Below are 12,093 nucleotides of genomic sequence, written 5' to 3' on the forward strand. Positions count from 1 at the left end.
AGCTAATAAAAATAGCTCGTCCTGTCCATCAAAGAGTTTCTCTGGGCTTGATTTAATAATCCTAAATAATCCACAATGCTTTGATTTTTGCGTTAAGAGGAGGAGAGTGAAGCACAAGTGAGCGTGCCTGGAATTTCACAGGCGTCTCACTCTCCTCTTGCCTGTGGGGAACTCAGAGAACAACTTGCAAGGAATGCTGGGAAGTCAATCCAAATGTTTGGGGATGTTCAGGCCTGCTATGTTCTCAGCTGTCTAATTACAAATAATTTTGCCTCCTCACTGGGATGAGCAGTGAGGTTGGAAGCAAACAATTGTCATTTTCTAAGCCCTGATTGCTTTTTCAGGTGAATGATCCGATTACATTTTTTTTTCTTTCCTTTGGAGGCGTTTTGAGGATGTACTTGAATATCTCCAGTCTGAGAGTGCGGAAATCTACAGGCAACATAAACAAAAGGATCTGCAAGAGCATTAATTATGTGCAGAAGAACTATGCTGTATATTCCGAGAACTGAAAAAAATAACTGAATAATGAAAGTGACAAAGTGAAACTTTTTTTGCGAAACACTGTGACGTGCTACTCATTTCACATGAAGGGCTCTTCTTCTGGGTAACGGAAGAGAAAATGGCTGATATGGTAGCTTACACTGACATGGGTCGGAATATGGATTCACGCAGCTTATACACACATAAAAAAAAAATATCACAGAATGGCCTGATCTGAAAGACATAATAAAACAGTGTGATAGTTGACTGGGGAGATTAAACAGGGTTAGAATCAAATGATCGAAAAATGCTAATGAAACTAGGTTAGGTTAATCGAGTGAGATGAATTAGTAGTTAAGTTAAACTGGTGACAGACTGAAATAATTAAAAGGAAAGGATACTTTTAATCTTGGGCATAACGTTGTACAGTGTTTACACACTGTAGAGTGTTTATAAACTCCCAGTACCGGATATGGGAGTGTGTTGCGAAGCATTCACCCTGTGTCCTCTCTGGCATATCTGTTATTATAATCCTGACTTTAGGGTAGTGACACCTGGGACAGCTCCTTCCGGATGATCATGTTGAGCTTATTGAATTTCCAACAAAAAATAAGAATTTGGCCACTTTTATGAGTGGATTAGTTTAGTATATGTATCATTCTGAAACAGTGTGATGTTTTTTTTTTCTTTTTTTTTGGATTGCCCCGTGTATGTGATGGAGTTACACATAAGCGTGAGTAAGACAGCCCATGATTACAGACCATCTAGCACAAACATTGGAAGGAGGGCTGGCAAAAGTTTCGCCCGCTAGTCTGTGCTGAAAATTTGGCTGGAACAATGTCTGACGCAAACAAGGATGGGCGGCGTTGCCAAAGCGTGCGTTTCTCCTCATCCGTGTGATGTACACAGCAGAAGTCAGGCACCCGACTCCAGAAGCCTGGATGGTGTGGTGTGCTTCTGTGACAGACAGTCAACAGCAGACAAAGAAACATAGTGTGTGTGTGTGTGTGTGTGTGTGTGTGGGGGGGGGTTAGGATTTGCTTGATCATAACTCGGGGAATGTACTCATATTCATCTTAGAATTCAAAGTTTGTCCATGGTAGCACATCATAGGTGTTTGGCTCTTAAGAATAACCTGGAGATACCAGGTGATCCAGTACGAGACAGCGAGATGGATACGAAAGGAACAGCTAAACATCAGACTTTGAAACACGGGTTTGAAATCATTTCAGAGTGAGGTGGGAGGGGGGGGGGCAGCGTGTGCCTTTAATTGCCCAGGAGGGTCTTTGAGGCTGCGCGCACAGTCGGACCCCAAGCCTGTCGATGGCACAGCACCAGGGATCGATTCCTACAAACAGCACATGTGACCCCTGCTGGGCGTGATGGCCGTGCTGGTGTTCTACACGGGGCCGGACATCCCCGACAAACGGCCCTCATCGATGGATGAGAACAATAGAGTCACCCCCCAGTCACCGTAAAATATTAGTGTGTGTGTGTGTGTGTGTGTGGTGGCCTAATGCTTCCAGGTTGTAGGTTCCACTCCCATCCCAATTCTGTGTGTTTTGAGTTAGCATCTTCTCCAGGTTTATATATCAACTTCCTCTGAACACTCTGTGGTTTCTTGCCATTTATATGTCTCTAAATTGCTACTACTTAGTGTGTGTGTGTGTGTCTGTGTGTGCGTGCACATGTGTGCATGTGTGTGTGTGTGTCTGTGTTTCTGTGCATGTGTTTGTGCACGCATGTGTGTATGTGTCTATGTATATGGGTATGCGTGTGCATGTGTGTCTGTGTGTTTCCGTGTGTGTGTGTACGCATGTGTGTGTATGTGTGTGTCCTGTTATGTTCTATGATGGTCTGGCATCCTGTCCGGGGTGTCCGATCATACCATACCCCATACTTTATGGCACAGGCTCCAGGCTCACTATGAACCAGTACAGGGTATGCAGCCATAGAAAATGGGTGAAATGTATGTATATTTGTGTCAGCGTGTAAATTGGAAACCACTCAAGAAAAGGAACAAAAAGCAGGCTTTGCATGGCAGAACTTGGCGAAGCCTTTCAGGTACATTTGAGCTTCCGAACATTTAATGTTTTGAAAACATTTAAAGAGCCTGCAGAATTTAAAAGAGACCAACATAAACCAACGAGACAAAATAAAATAAAAAAAAAATGCTTGAGACGAAGGCTGGGGCTTTCCGTGCTGGGTCACTCTTTCAGAGGAATAAACACACGACGTTAGCTTCACAAAGAGCTGCTGTTTTTCATGGTGTGAATGCAAAATCACCGCATAAAAACGTCCCGGTTTTGATTTTTAGCCGCCGCTGGAGATAACGTGCACTCCAAATATGCGTACGGTATTGGCAGAGATCTGACTTCATTCGGAAAGATTTAAAGCGCGTACCGGGGGCCCCCTTGATAAACAGAGACACCAGGGGAGACCGAAAATTTAAATTTAAGCACATCCAGCTCCTTCATTGTTGCCTTGACATTTTTGTCTTTGTGTTCTTAGTCTTAAATTGCATGCCGACAATCCTAAAGACATAATTAACAATAAAAACGAGGAGAAAGTGGGAACTCTGAAAATAACTTCGGCGCTCGCGGAGTATTTTGTGCAAATCTCTAATAAGATCCATTCTTCTTCCTTCTCGGGGACTGTCAGAATAAACCACACGTTCCGTCAGTTGAATGGCCATTGAAAACCAAAAAGGATACGAATTAAGGGCACATTCTCTGTCCCAGACACATTAGAAGCTGACGCATGACAGCTGAAAATAAAAGGACTGGCAAAATGTTGACTGAGTAATACATATGTGTCCAGGAGATTCAGACCCTAATTAAATCAGGTCACTGTGGTGTTTGTCCTCAACGTTTTCTACCATATTTTAGCAAGGTCCTCTCCCCTTTTTATTAACCCGAGCAAGACAGTAAATTCCAGTTTTCAGGATGTACAAGATTAAAATGCTGCCTGAGTGCCCCTTTTATATGTTCTATTGCTGTTAATTTATTATCTGATTTGGCAGGGAAAAAAATGGTGACATATGAATGAAATGAGCCACATATGCTGCATGACTTGTAAAAAAGTCAGTGATTGCTCATGGCGGGATCAGGACAGCTGGTAATCTGCACGTAACCGGTTAGAAATTAAAAGACAAGAGAACAGCACACAGAAATGTAAATTGGTGCATTATTTTCTGTTTTTACACTGCAACCTCGCTGACACAGTGTTTCCCCAACCCAAGTGTGATTAAATGCATTTTGTAATAACCGTAGAATTCAGTCGTCTTCGGTTCAAACGAGCCCTTTATCGAGACTCTTGTGCAGCCTGTATGCACATTTCATTAGAAATCATTGGGAAGGAAATTGTGCATTGCACAGAACAAATTAGCTTGTGACCCGACAGGAACTGAGAGGAAATACCAAGAATTCATATGTATGTATATATTCTATATAAATATGTAAATATGTTTCCATACATTAACATGTATAAATAATTTCTCTTGTGGTAAGAAGTTGCCATCACAATACCCCCTTCAAGTGCAATGAAGTACAGCGCTGACACGCTTAAAAATAAAGAACACGCCTGTCCTTTTCTTATCTGGGCTGGATTTTTGCCTCCTCATTACAAATGAACGAACAGATAGATGGATAGGTATCTTTATAGGCATCTTCCCTGTAAAATTAGGGGAAAGTGCTCAGCTGATTATCACTGGTAATAATGCCTTTCTGCAGCTCACATATCAAATGGCTGGTTGTTTGGTACTTGCAGCAGAATCAGAGGCTCTGGGCCTGTTTGATCTCGGCCGCCGAGCTGGCATCCTCGCCATGCCTTGTCAATCAAAGCACACCTTCCTCACTCATTAGTGAGTGGCACGCCTGCCGTTCCCGGGCGAGGAGCGAGGGGCGCGGCTGCGTATTCCAGGCGCGAGGGGGGGTGCAATCATCTCTGGCGGGGTTCAGAGTCACCGCGCGGCTCGTCGGACTCATTTGCAGAGTGCGTCAGAGCCGCGATTAAAGTGCCCCCACCCCTGAAGCCGCTGGGTGATCTGATCAAGGTGCCTGATGCGACGGAGCGGAATTCTCTGGGCCAGTGCAAGCCGCACACTGCGTCACCTCCCAGAGGATCCCAGTCTGATCAAACGTACCCAGAGTCAGAGTCCTCAATCGGCCCATACGACTTAAACAAGGCCAGCTAGTCGCATGCGCCTCGTCTCTGCGCCCCGTGTGCCGCTCTCTTTCTCACTGCTTTCGGCATCAGGCATATTCATATTTTTTATCCCCCTGATCTGTTCCAGGATGTAGCCATTTCAGATAAACTGTGCTGTCCCGAGTTTTTACAGCTTCCACGCTGATAGCGCTTTGTGCAAATGGACTCGGGTCTGGCCCGGTGGGGCGTCCGATGGTGGCGACCCACGTGAGACCGGGGAGGGGGGGGGGGGCGCTCGGGGGAAAAAAGAAAAAAAAAAAAAAGGCCATTGACGCCGCTGCCATGAACATCAAGCCTCGTTGCACTCTTCATGGATTTTCAGAAAACAAGACCTGCTTGCCAGCTATGTAATTTACTGCAATGCTCATTTGCATATTAAAGCATTAATTAGCCCCTCTGAGTGCTGGTGCAGGAAGAGTGTGATGTGTCGGACATGTCGTCAGGGAAGAGTCCTGGGGGATGGGAGTAGGGGGTCTGGGGGGAGGAGTGGAAGTAACTGGGCTTCTGCATGGGGCCATGACCCCCCAGTTCAGAGATCGCGAGGAGGATCTTGACTGTCAGAGGTGTCTTCGTCCGCTTGAGGTTCGGAGACTGGAGTCCGCAGAAAGGTGGGGAAGGTGGTATTCTGTGAATTCACGCCATTTTTAACGTATATTCTTTTCCCCAAGTTTTGCGGCCGATGCCATTCCTTGGCGCCCACACAGGCGGCAAGAGGTGGGACACGGAGAACGCAGGAGGGAGGGTGGCGGGGGGCTCCCCGAGAGGGCCCGCGGGTGGGGGTGTCAGGGAGAAGAAAACACAAACTAGCGGCGTAACGAAGAGCCTGCAAACAGCAGCTGGGCAGGTGGGTTTGACATTGAATGCTAAAATCGTGGTTAATGAAAAGAGACTTTAATTTATTTTGCTCTTTCATCCATTATCTCCACACTTCATTAGCACAGCCTATCTTAGTGGCTCACTCATATACATCAGTATTAACATATCCCTGTGCTGCTTGTGCTGGGGGGGGGGGGGGGGCTATGAGGACGGGTGTCTGACGGGGGGGTGGCTCCAGTAAACACCTCCACAGATCCCCCCCCCCCCCCCCCCCCAACTCCGATAAATAGACGCGTTCAAAAGCTGTTTCAAAATGATCCATGCCTTTTGAATAGTTCTCTGTCAGTTCTGTCTACTTTTAGGCCATTCTCTAGTCTTTCCCAGTGGACTGGCTTGCTGGAAAACTTGCAGTGACTCCTGTAGATCAGCACCCCCTCTCCTCCCGCGCCAAGCCAAGCGGGCCTCAAACTCCACCGTGCAATTTTTAATCGTCTGAATCATTCTCCACATCCGCCGGACCATCGGCTATCGCGTTGCCATCATCGGCTACTTCATGGCCATCTTCTATAATAATGAGGCATCAGACAGTGTCACTCTCATAACAGTACTGAGTTCTGACACATCTTTATCACGTTATTTGTCAGGGAGGATATTTGTATCCAAAGTACCATTCAAGGGAATAACAGCAGGTCACTGAGCGGCCAAACTTTTGTTTACAAGTCCCATCTCTTAACCTTTGTTTACTCTTGTAAATACCTTTATGTATTATTACAACTATTATTACAATCAAACTAATATGCTTCAGATGAAAGTGGCTGGTAATGGTGACCACACAATCTGGGTTACGTATCTTTTCCAAAGGTCACCAGATATAAGGTAGCACACCCAGCTTCGGTACTTTACGGCAAAGTCCCTAAACGGTAAATAAGAGAGCTGTCTGGGGTTGTGGCGCGATGATGCCAGCAGGTTAGGGAGAGAAGGAGAACCGCCACAGTAATTGGGAAAGTATTGCTTCTGCAGGCCAGACTTTCTCGCACCCAGGGGATCAATTACACAAACACTCATTCAGCTCGCTATTCAAATGAATACCTGAGAAGTCAGGTCTCAGTGGTTTCCCCAGGCCTGCTATATTACCGGGTAAACATGAGCCCAGTAAAGAGCTCGATTTGTATGCATTTAACCCAATCTGTTTGCACCCCCCCCCCCCCCGTGAGCATTCCGTCCTTCATTTCCTACATTTCTCTCTCTGCCTTCGATTCGCGAAACTATGGCCGACACGGATTATAATGAAGGGACCTTGGGCTGTGACTCATGAGCATTGATGAGAAACCGCCGAGAAAGTTTTCCCCGTTTCTTTTCGCCTTCCTGAGCAGGCGAACGCGCCGCGATCCGGTCACGCTGAATATCTCATTTTCATTAGGAGGCGGCAGTGGGCGGCGGAGTCCCGGCGGGCAGCGCCCTGCCTCCCGGTCACACGGTGCGACTGGCAAAGCCCCTTTCAGCGTCCGCCGCGTGAAGGGCCAGGTGAAACCCTCCTGCTAGTCATTCACAATACATTAAAATTAATCAGAACGCTACAAATTATGCTAATGTGAAAATATGCCTCTTTTTTTATCATTTGGGAATATGTCACTCATTACCACTTCCACATATTAGTATGCAAGCGCATATGTAAAAGTTAAATAAACGGTAAACAACAGGGAGTGGACAGAATAACAGAAACACCAAATGATTTTGAAGGGCCTAGTGAGGAGTAGAGGCAGACTTTGGCTTCAGAAAAGCTCCAGTTTTTCTTGGGATGTCGTCCTGCAAGCTCTGAACTCTACTGTATGCAGCAGTACATGAGACTGTTCTTCAAGCAGAAAAGCCTCCACGTCATTGAGCGAAGAAAGAGGTAGAAATCTGTTTCACAATCTGCACCCCAGAACAATACGAAGGTTCGATGATGTTCGGATCTGGCCATGGGAGGCATCAGATTTCGTTCTGACCTTGGTATTCATGAAAGCACTCTTCTGAATTTGTCCAGCACTGTGTATGAGAGCATTATCATCTTGGGATATGCAAGGGATTTGCATATTGCACCTTTAGGGATTTGCATTTGCACCATAAGGACGTACCAGGTCCCGTAAACTGCCTCCATATGTCTTGGCTCTTGAAGAACCATGTGAAGCAATCATTGGACCTAATGGTTGCCCATCCCAGCAGACACTGCAGGCTGAAGCATCCTTTGGCTGCCTTTGCCTTTTCTATCATACTCCTTACACCAAGTTAGTGGCCTTGGATACAGTCAATTTTCAAATAGCAGTCCTGTCATAAATTTCAGCTTTTGAAGCTCATGGGAGACTGACAATATTTTGAGGCCTTATTTTTGCGGTGTTTAGCAACTACGCTGTTAAGTGTCCCAGTGAGCTTTGACTCGCAGCCACCATTCCTCTTTGCCAATCCGTGTTTGCTATATGCTGTCATGATTTTTCAGATTGTTCCTCTTGACACATTAAATAATTTTGCAGTTTTTTAACTGATGCACCTGCAGTTTAGAAACCAACCGTTTAGCTCCTTATAAAATCTGATAGTTACCTCACATTGTTTTAAAAGCTCTGATTTATACAGAGCTGTTTCACAGCTGATGCATACTTATTACTGGCATCCGACCCAAAAGGATTCACCTCTGTAGCTGCCTTTAAGACCGTGTCTTAGTTATTTTGAAGTTAAAGCTCCTTTTCATTTGCTGTTTTGTCATTCTGCCCAGCCCTGCACAGTTATGCAGGCAGTACAGCATTGTAACAATTTAGATATTTTGCAATACATGTTCTAGATTTTTAAATGCATTACATTTTTATAAGGGATAACCACAGTGCAAGTGACTCATCTTTTCATTCTTAAGGGACATGATACACCAAAATGGATGTTAAATCCCATAACTTTAACCTGCAACAGCCAATTATCCCCCACATATGCCAAGAGCATCTCCTCTCAACTTCTTCATAAATTTCCTATTCATACAAAATGCCATAGAAGCCTCCAATCCAATCCCAGTGTAACAAAGTCAGGAGAGAGAGAGCGAGAGAGAGAGAGAGAGAGAGAGAGAGAGAAAGAGAGAATCACCACCTTCCTCTAAACTGACATAAACATGCTCGCTTGATGTTTTTGCCACATCAGCAGTTCAACATAAATGTCCAGCTGACCAGCCATAATGGTGGCAAAACAACTAAGAAAGACGAAGGGAAAAATAGCTATTACGGCAAATAAGAGCAACATAATTAAGCGAAGGAGAACATATTTGTTTGACGGACAAATAACAACACACATGCCACAAATAAGGACATCTTTGTTTGTTTCATTCCTTGTTTTCTGCAACACTGAGCATAAGTTTGTTAGGCATGTACCAGTAAATCTTTATTCAGCTCATTCAGGTGAAATGATAAGGCATTTATATTTTATTCGATGAATACTTATTCATTGTATTATTATGGCTTAGCGCTCAGGAAAGATAAATCTGTGGCCCATAAAGTTCTATTTAAGTAATAGGTGTGTGATACCTCAAGGGTTGATCTCATTTAAAGAGAAAAGATGCTTGACCCGAGCTCAGTGCAGCTATCAAGTGGCCACTGCTTTTGTTAAAAACTTAGAAAATATTTTTTTTCCCCCGAAGAAAGAACGAAAAAAATACGTGAAAATTAATGCTATTTCTTCATTCATTCAATTGAAAACTCCATTCAGACCAGGTGTCACTTACATTTTCTCTCCCATTTTCTCCACCACTTGAAATGTAACAGCGTAATTTGCTATCAGTCCTTCATAAGCTGCACTGTCACTCGTTTGCACGTTGTTCTGCCTTTGATGAGAGGAAACAAGACCTGGTTAGGGTGCACCAAAGGCAGGGAAAACGGCCTTAGTTGAAATCTATATATAATCCCCTGGCGTTGGCAGGAGGACAAAGCAAATCCAAAGAGCATTTTAAATGTGATGATATTTAAATGTAAAGCTGTGAAGATCAATTAAATTAGGGGCGGCTGTCGCCGGGGGTGCTCCGGGTCGCAGCGGCTGACGGGCCGCACTTCCGTCTCCAAATCACAGCCAATCAAGGCGGTTTGCGGCGCTGGAGTCTAACTTAATTACAGGTGCGAGTGTGAAGTTTCGCACAGACTTTTAAATCGAGAGAGAACTAAATTAATAATAAACGCCACAAAGATACAATACATGTTACAGATTATCGGACAGGGGTCTTTAAGGGAATGACGCCGTGAAACTGTCTGGAAATATATTCATAGCTATTCAGGGATCGGTGCTGAAGTACCGCAAAGTGTTCTGTCTTCTTTTATTTCTAGTAATCCTAGTAACGATAAAAATCAATTCCAATTACAAATAAATCTATTACTCTCTTTTCGTTTTTAAGGGACTAATTAATTTGACAGTTATTTGCTCAGTGTGTAGTGCATTATTGTGTGAAACAATTTTTTAGAGTCATTAATTAAATGGGATGAATTTCGTAACTTGTGTGTGTGTATATATATATATATATATATATATATATATATATATATATATATATATTTCAGGTAAATGCCTAAAAGATCCCAGTCCATACGTATGACAGGTTTTACAGCCTAACTTGCACGAAATCATACATAATGTATATATGACTGACAATGATCTAATTTAAAATCAGTGGGAGACAGGAAAATGCGAGTCTAAATCACAAAACACTGAATCATGATAAAATAAAATCTATACTTCATACCAGTAACCTTTTTTTAACCGGATGCCTTATTTAAAGGAATTTGTGTGTATGTGTTAACCGCCTTTAATCTTAATAAGGTACGAAACAATGCATTACAATGAAGTGTAACATTAAATGTGTTTGTACTGGAAACAGTATAGTCATTCTTTGCTTTTTTGTAATATGTTTTATGTTTGCTTTTCAAAAGTCAGTAAAAATTATGTTTGCTGTTTCAAATGAAATTAGGGGTAGCACAATGCTTTTAATGATTGTTTTCAAAAACAAAATGAAAGGAAGCCTGAACTGATGAAGTTTCTTAGATTCGCCAAAAAAACATCTCCAGGCTTTTCAAAATAACATCAGGCTTTGCTCCCAAAAAAGGTAGAAATGCATATTTTAACTCAAATGCCTTCCTACGTCTTCTTTGTTCGCCTCCTTATCCATTCTGAAAGCAACAGTGACATCTAGAGGCCAACCTGTGAAGCACAGCTCGGATGCCACAATATTCCATCGGCGGTGGGACAATGGAACACGTGTCTGGATCATCTTTGTATCCTAATGCAGGTTCCCCAGAGAGAAGCGAAGGGGAAAAAAACATAATGTAACGTTAATTACAGCTATTTATGTAAGAAAAAAGACACAGTCATATGGGAAAGTGCATTCATTAACATTTATTTAACAGGGAAGTCAGCCGAAGATGGAATTGGGAAAATATAAATATATACTGTAACATAATACAGAAACAAAGCAGCTGAAGGTAAAAAAATATAATAAAATAAGAACATAAAATTTATGGCAGAATTATGGGGAAGAATCTGACTTAATCAAAACAATATTGGGTAAATGATGTCACAAAGATTCTGTGTAGTTAAACTAAATCCCCACTGTCACATTTAAGTAACAATTATATCAGCTTTTATCACACAGCTCATTGACATAGTATATTATGCAAAAAAATAATATATATATATATATATATATATATATATATATATATATATATATATAAATTGATTTAATTCAACTATATATTAAAACAAAAGAATATTTTAGAAAAATGAATAGTTATTTTAAGATTTGTTTCTTGATTCAAGGCTGTGCATTTAGCTGCATTAGACGGATATGATTTGTGAGTCACATTAAACATAAAGAATGTTTTCAGGCAGAAGCAGCAGCCACTCTGTGTTTGAGGGTGACGTTTCAGCGTCTCGGTCCGCAATGCCCCGAGTGTCCTGTAATGTCACAGGTATATCATCGAAAGGCATGGGCATGCAAACATGAACCTTAAAATTAATCCCTTTACTGATACGCATATAAAACAAAATATCAAACGGAAAAAAACACACATCCTTTTACTTAACCGGCATAAGAAGTGTTTAGTAATTTGCATAAATTAGCATATAAAGTAATTGGAACAGATGCCAAGAAAACATTGAAAAACAGATTAATTGTCATCCACCAGGCACGGTGACATAGTAAAAAATGAGGGCCTTTTAAGATGCCAATTATCAGAGAATTTCCAAAGTTGCCTTTTTTCCCCTCTGCAGTTTCTTTTATAGCCTTTCACTCTCTCTCGCTCTCTCCTCGTGCACTCTTACACACTCACACACTCGCGCGTGTGGGCAGGAACATGCGCCATTCTGGTGCAGTCAGTGAAAAAGCCTGGCAAACAGGAAGTATGTTAAAAAGAGAGTCGCAAAACGGGCGACTGCTGCCTTTTCAGCGATGTCAAGTAACAGCCATAATGAAACGTGTTTGTTGTCTAGTCACTGATGGCTCAGAATGAGGGAATCACGCGCTTTAACACAAAATCATCAGTTTGTTATCTGACTGATAGGGCTTATAATTCGGGGCAAAACCGGTTTGTA

Source organism: Brienomyrus brachyistius, chromosome 19 (assembly GCF_023856365.1).
Source record: "Brienomyrus brachyistius isolate T26 chromosome 19, BBRACH_0.4, whole genome shotgun sequence".
Taxonomy (NCBI): domain Eukaryota; kingdom Metazoa; phylum Chordata; class Actinopteri; order Osteoglossiformes; family Mormyridae; genus Brienomyrus; species Brienomyrus brachyistius.